This window comes from Mandrillus leucophaeus, unplaced genomic scaffold (genome assembly GCF_000951045.1).
Source record: "Mandrillus leucophaeus isolate KB7577 unplaced genomic scaffold, Mleu.le_1.0 Scaffold417, whole genome shotgun sequence".
Lineage (NCBI taxonomy): Eukaryota > Metazoa > Chordata > Mammalia > Primates > Cercopithecidae > Mandrillus > Mandrillus leucophaeus.
Genome location: NW_012104443.1, coordinates 1,623,404 through 1,630,865, shown reverse-complemented (window position 1 = coordinate 1,630,865; position 7,462 = coordinate 1,623,404). Strand labels below are relative to the sequence as shown.

Here is a 7,462-nt window from a genome sequence, read left to right as displayed (position 1 = left end):
TTCACAGCTCATTACATTATACCTAACACTATTCCTAACCTCAACTCCTAGGGTAGAGACTCCAGGGTATCCAAATGAGAGCCTAGGATGTTTACATGGGCCTTTTGTTTGTTTGTTTGTTAGGTCCTGAATTCACATTTTTGTCATTAAAGCACTATGAACTACCAGAAGCTCTGTTCAGTTTTTCATCTGCCTCTTATATCACAAAGCTTAGGAACTGGCAAATTATTCAAAAGAAAAAGGAATGTGGAGTGTCAGGCTTGCATCTCTATAACTGTTCTTCTCTCCAGAACCTTGGTCTCTTAAATCCTAGTTATCTCAGAAGACCTCAACTCTAATTTTTGTCTCCTTAGTCCTATGAGATCACCAAAAGTTTGCTTATATTTCTTCCCCTAGCAGCTACTGTTTCCTGTTTCTGAGCCCTTTGCCTGCCCTGCTTAAGAAATTGGCATATGTCTCAAGGAGAGAAATAGCAAGTAGCATGTTGGGGTCACCTCCGAGAATTTCTCCCTCTGCAGGATTTTGGTCCCTCAAAGTTATGAAGTTCGCAGAAACTCTCTGATGACTACAAGCAGATGTTTTTCATATTTTACCCACACTTTGTAGTTACTAGCCAGAGTAGAACTACATTAACTTTAGCAATCACAGATTTTTGTGTTGTTTCTTTCTACTACAAAATGAAGTTTTCTCTAGTAAGAAAGCCTATGATGTTGGAAGAAAAAATATAAGCATGTTGAATGATTTTGTAAAACAAGTTTATGGAGTACCACATTAGTGTCCCAGTGCAGTACTGGACTCTAAAGATATATAGAGTAACAGCACTACCTTTGTCCTTAAAGACTTCCCAGTCCATTTGAGTGGTAAGCAAATAGACATATGATGTGTATAGTGTGTTAAATGCTATCATAGACATGTGAATAAGATTCTCCAATGAGCAGAGGAAAAGGAGATCTATATAGTGAGGCAGTCGAGAAGGGAAACAAAACAAATCCTGCCATTATGGCACTTTCTGATTTTCTCCATTTAAAAGGTCTCTACTGCTATACAGGATCAAAGGGCACATCTCCCCAGGTATCACAGAGGTAGGTCAAAGTACTTTTAGCTCTTTATTGTCCACTACATATTAGTTACAAAAACACTGTAGAAAAGAATTGAATGTAACCTATATATCAGCTGGGACCTTCTTGCCCTTTGGATTTCAGGGTATAATTGGCCCAGACTCTAGACAATTCCACAGCCTGTGATAGCTGCTAATTTTTGAAATTTACAATCTCAGCATCCCCAGGACTTCTGCCTCCTACAACCTTGTACTATCTTTAGTTTTACTCTAAGTATGATGCATCAGTTTGGAATCTTTATGCTTTAAGGGATAAAAATTCCAACTCAAACTCAATAAAGGGATTAAACATTAAAGGAGCTTTACTGACTTACCTAACTGGAAAATGAAATTGTCGGGTAAGGATTGGTTAACTCAAGGTCACATCATTGTTATCTCTGAGTTCTACTGTTCACACCGCAAGCTTCATCTAAGGTTGGCTCCCTTGTGGCCATAGGATGCAACCAAGGCTGCATTTTTCTTCATTCAAGTCTATATGAGAGAAGGTTTACCTCTCAAATTTCCAGCAAAATTTCTAAATTGGATCTTTGTACAGGTAAAGTTATACCCACCACTGAAACTACGGCTGTGGACAGGAAAACAACATATTAGGTGGGTGGGGCTATCTTTCCTCAAGTGCAAGAACTGCGATTGAAGGAGCAGACCTCCATATGAAAATCTGGGTATCATCAAGAAAGGAGAGCAAGACATAAATGCTTTGTACATAACCAAGAATATCCACTACATCCACCTAGACATCAAAGTCGCTTCCCGTTGGAGTTCCTTCCAAACAATCTACCCTCACACAGAGCTCTAATGAAAATTGTAGGTTTTGTCAAAGTTTATCTAAGCAACACAGAGGTATTGGTGTAATACACATATTACAATGCATATCTTATAACAAAATTCCATCTCAGTTATGATTGCCACCTTATGCCAGTATTTTTATCAACCCTCCCTTATCTAGTATTATATCACGCAAACTTCCTAAAGAAAATACCTAGGTCTTCTGACTCCTTTTTCTTTGTGGGAAGCCTCTATACTAGGTAGCAAAGAACTTAAGGTGAGGGGTAGGGAGTGTGCAGAAACTTCTACCTTAACACTTATTTATACACCTCTCAAAGGTAATGGTGTCCTTGAAAGGAGTTAGTGGAGAATAAATATGTATCCATCTTATTACATTATAAGGTACCTCTTTTTTAAAAGTGCATATTTGCACACAGTAACTTATGATATAGTTTGGATTTGTGTCCCTGCACAAATCTCATGTCAAACTGGAGGAGGGGCCTTCTGGGGGGTGATTGGATCGTGGGGGTAGATTTCCCCATTGCTGTTCTCATGATAGTGAATTCTTTCTCATGAGATCTGATGGTTTCAAAGTATGTGGCACTTCTCCCTTTGCTCTCTGTCCTGCCACCATGTGAAGAAGCTTCTTGCTTCCCCTTTACCTTCTGCCATGATTGTAAGTTTCCTGAGGCCTCCCAGTCATGCTTCCTGTACAGCTTGTGGAACCGTAAGTCAATTAAACCTCTTTTCTTCATAAATTAACCAGTCTCAGGTAGTTCTTTACAGCAAGTGAAAATGGGCTAATACAACTTGTATGCAAATATATAGCATTCCTCATAACTAAGAAGTGAAAACATTCCAAATGTTTATCTACTGGTAAAAGAAAAACAAAATGTGATGTATCAGTGCAATGGACTACTACTTAGCAACAAACAGGAACAACTACTGATATGTGCTGCAATGTGAATGAACCTCAAAGACATCAAGCTAAGTGAAAGAAACCAGATGAAAAACTCCATATGCTTTATTATTCTATTTATCCTAAATGCCCAGAAAAACAAAGCAATCCTCATGGAGACAGAATGCAAATTATTGGTTGCCTTGGTCTAGGATGGGAATAGGGATAGATGGCAAGTGGATATGCGGTATCTTTTGGAGGTGACAAAATGTTCTAAAATTGGGTTAAAATGATAGTTGCACAATTCCATAAACTTACTAAAATTATTCCATTCTTAAGATGGGTACATAATGATGCATTGACAAGGATTTTAGGAAAAAAAAATAGTAGATATGAACATGCTTTGGTAACTGAAAAGTGTGTGAAGTGAACATGTGTCACTTACAGGTGAAAACATTACTAGCCAGACTGTGAGCCATTTTCTCTTTTCCCTGACTCAGTGGTCATGGGAATAAGTATAACACCAGTGCTTCCATCAGCCTGGGTGTCTTTGTGACTACAATGAGCAGAGCCACCATACCGACCTGCACTGAACATGTGATGTGGTCATGAAACAAACTGTTGTTGGATAAAGCCATTGGAGAAAACAATACAAATGAAAAAAATACACATGCACAATTCATGTGAGAGGTATTCATGACGTGACAGTGCTTTTCATGATAACCCAGATTTGTTTATATCTCCAAACAGCCTAATGTTGAACATGGACTGGCTTTAGAGTATCATCTTATGTCACCAAATAATGAAGGCTTTGGCAATTTTATGGATAGAAAAAAAAAAGAGTATTTTGCGTCATATATACCACACAACCATGATATGAGCGAGTACATTTCACCTGCTTCCTTGAGTTTTCCAACCTCATAGTCTTGTCACAATAAGAGAGAGAAAGCCAAGAGATATTTCGAGCTTCTAAAAATAATTAAAATCTCAAACAAGGTGCAAATGCAAGGTGTCCGTGTTTTATTCTAAAGTCAAAATTATGGATGCTACTTATTATTTAATGACTAATGCTTTGACACCCTCATTGCATAGCTGCAATTGAAAATATTAACACATTGCGATATTTATATTGGAGGCAAGCATTTTGGTTTTTATACTTTGTATTTAATTTATACAGCATTCTTTTCACTTATGGCTCCCTCTCTCCCCTGGCAAGGATAAACTCATGCACTGAACTTAGATCAGCTGTCAGAATCTGTGAGCTCTGAAAGGACCTTAAATTTGGCAGAATACCTTCCCCCTCACAAGAAATCTTCCAAATGAACAAGCTGGAGTCTGGGCTTTCCACTCCTCACAACCCAAATTTTTCAAGTCTGTAAACTCCTTCCTTCTCCATTCAGCTCTCAAGGGGAATTGCACTGATAAGGTTTCTGTTCATCAAAAGAATGGAATGGCAGTGGCTCCGCTATTCCCAGGACACCTCTGGCTGGAAAAGGGCGGCTTCTCCCCTGAGAAGCTATTATAAAGAACAGCTCTCCAGCTCCCATCAGGAATATATCACTCCACTTCAGTTATTGTTCCTGTGGATTCCTTTTCCTCCTCTCCCTCCACCCCCTGCACCCTCAAGCAGTTTTTAAAACCCATTACCTAGGGAGTTTCAAATTGTATCTGACCTATTGATTCCAAAAGATGGCCGTGCTCAATGGGTATGCAATACAGTATACAACCTGGAGCCCAGAAAAAGGCAACTCGCTGATGAAAGAAGGACAGAACATTAAACCACAATCTGGAATTTTTAGGGAAAGGAAAGAAATATTTTTTAAGTGTTCTGACTTGGGGCGAGGAAATGAGATGATGTATGTGAAGAACCTTTGTAAAGCATAAAACATTATGCAGATATAAGATAGTGTTTTTATTAATAATTTTTAAATATAATCTCAATTAGTTCACGGCTACATCTCATGCATATATTTCATCCAAATATCTATTCTAGATTTTAAGATGCTCTGTTGCTGGCTTATATCTATAATCAGAGGATATTTGCAAAGGAAGAGGGTACTATACCGAAACCTATCAGCTCTCACACTTTTGCAGTGCCTGAAAAGGGCTTTGTGGAAGGTAGCAGGAACACCTCAGAAGCAAACACTACTTAGACCACACTGTGATGCAGAGCATCTATCAAAGAGAAGTCTGCAGGAAAGCTGCACCCCTTTCACTTTGCACTGGATATGAGTGTCCGCTCTAAAATAACTGCTATGCCATGATCCAAAGTATTGGATAATATAATTCTGTGTAATTCAACCAAATCTTTATTTCATGCTAACCTGTGACCCAGTCGCTATGTTAGTCTGTCTGGGGATATTAAAAATATGTAAGACATGTTTCACAACCTCATGGAGTTAAGCATATACTTGAAGGAACTTACAATTAATTGAATTGGTTAAAAGGTGGGGTGGGGGGTGTTACAAATTTACCCGATTTATTTTTCTGTTTATTTCCTTTAACATATTAGCTTGGACAGTCAACAATTGTCATAGTTTGGAGGAAATGTGAATACATACAAGTAAAATGGAGACACCAGCTTTTATACTGTGCCTCAAGCAACAAAACCTTTTTCTCTGTTCTGCAAAATCAGTGTGGAGACACACAGGATTAGATATATAATGTGTGGCCACTCTCCAGTAACCACTATTGAACTTCAAAACGAGTTTAGTCATTAGCTTTGACAAATGAGGAGCCTGTTATTGATTTTTACACATGTCTATCATGGGATCTATTTAAAAAGAACAGTCAATTCTAAGAAAGATTATGTTAATCTTATTGGTTTGATTTAATAATCGGAGGAGGCAGAGCAGGGACTGAAAAAGAGAGGCCCAGAAATTGGCAATATCTGTATCATTTTCTTAAATCAATTCGAAAAACTATTCGGAAAAAAAAATCAAGTCTATCTGTCTTTTCTAAGAAAACTAAGAATATATCGATAAGTCAATTCCAGACAATGTTAACCAACAGCTTGAGAAGTTCACGAAAAAGGACATTGACAGGAGGGATACAATTACTAATTTATTTGTCTTTTTATGGTTCAGTTAAGAGTACCTTAGGTAGTCTAGCACATGGCAGCCCGGCAAACTTCACAGGGTAGCTGTCAGAATTTTGACTGATGTACAAGAGCTCCTTGCTCATGTTTGCCCTTCCTTTCAGTGGAGTGCTCACAGGTAAGACAGCTGGTTGGTAATTTTTATTTAATGCTCCCAGGATCTGTGGCTACACTTTTATTGAAAGTTCTGACAATAAAATTCCACTCCCTGAAATTTCCAAGGTTTCTGCTGTGAGCACTTCTCCACTTAAACAAGATCTTCCTCTGGGATTAGACAACTCTTGAGGGTCTTTTCTGATGCCTTCTGATCTTGGAGACAGCTGTTTAGTATGTTGGATATGGTTTTATTTTGTTTTTTTTTTTTGTTAGCTTTACTGGAAAGGCATCTAAAAGAAAAACAAAACAGAAGGAATTAGCAGTGCAAAGGCACATCAGGGCTTAAGGGAAGCCTTCGTAATTCCGAATTGGCAAATGCCAACTTGAACCCAGTTTAACAATTTTTAACCTTTTCTCCAATCCCTCTGTTCCTCAGCTTCAGTCCAATCCACTCATTAAATGAAACTGCTCATTCCATACTAGTCCTGGATGTCAGTTCTAGAAATTTATTTTTCGAAACATTGAAAAAGGTTTTAGACTAGAAGACTCAAACAGGCTTGAGTCCTGGACTATTTGCTGTTGGATCAGAAGCCTTAAATTATACAGGAATTACAGACCAGTGTTCACACCATTTTAAATGCTTGAACAGATGTTTGAAAAAAAGTAAATTGCAATATGGCCATAAAACACCTTAATATACTAAGGGCAACTGCCTAGTATACTTCATCTTTACTCCATCATACAACGTGATATTCAGAGATGTATTATTGTATTTCAAAGTTCATGATCAAAGCTATCACAATTTGGTTACCAGTGTGAAACCCAAAACTTGACCTGTATTTTCACACAGAAAGTTGGAATTGCTAGGGAATAAGGCTTGATTGGTAAATCTTTTGAAGGCACGTTTTAACAGTTATTAGAGATAATTATTTTCTCCTAAGGCAGTAGTCATGTGGTACACTCTCATTGTAATCATATAACCTCTTATATTTGTGTAATTTCAACATTTTGGAATACTATCCCTCACAGCATAATTATTATTTCAAAATAGAAAGGATACTTTATCACAACATTAAAATGTAGGAAGAATATAAACTCAGAGTAAGTGTAGTCCTTCAAATTGAATATTTAGCTTTATCAAATAACTAATTTCATTGTTGTATTGGTAAAGATAAACTTGATTATGCCACAGGAAAAAAAAAATCTAAAACTTCAGAGCTTGTAAAACAACAAAAGGCATTCTTTGTTCAAGTCACATGTATACTGTTTGTTTGTTTGTTTGTTTGTTTGTTTTTTGAGGGATTGATACGTCCTCCCACAAGGATGTGAAGCCTGAAAAAGTAAAAGAGCAAGGCAGCCCGCACATTGAAACTTAGTATTTCTCCATGGAAGGAACACATATCACTTCCACCCATGTTTATAGTCCAAAGCGAACCACATGACTTAGCTCTAGTTCCACAGGGCAGGAGCTTATAAAACTCTTGCATTG

The 7,462-nt window shown here is 37.6% G+C and overlaps 1 long non-coding RNA gene across 1 annotated transcript in view; it reads right to left on the bottom strand.

The window, feature by feature from the left end:
* Nucleotides 1-5,830: 5,830 nt before the first annotated feature.
* LOC105548612 overlaps nucleotides 5,831-7,462 on the bottom strand; it is a 2,500-nt gene continuing 868 nt past the window's right edge. Inside the window, exon 2 of the long non-coding RNA XR_001007414.1 lies at nucleotides 5,831-6,263. This is a non-coding gene — a long non-coding RNA (uncharacterized LOC105548612). The remainder of the gene's footprint in view (nucleotides 6,264-7,462) is intronic.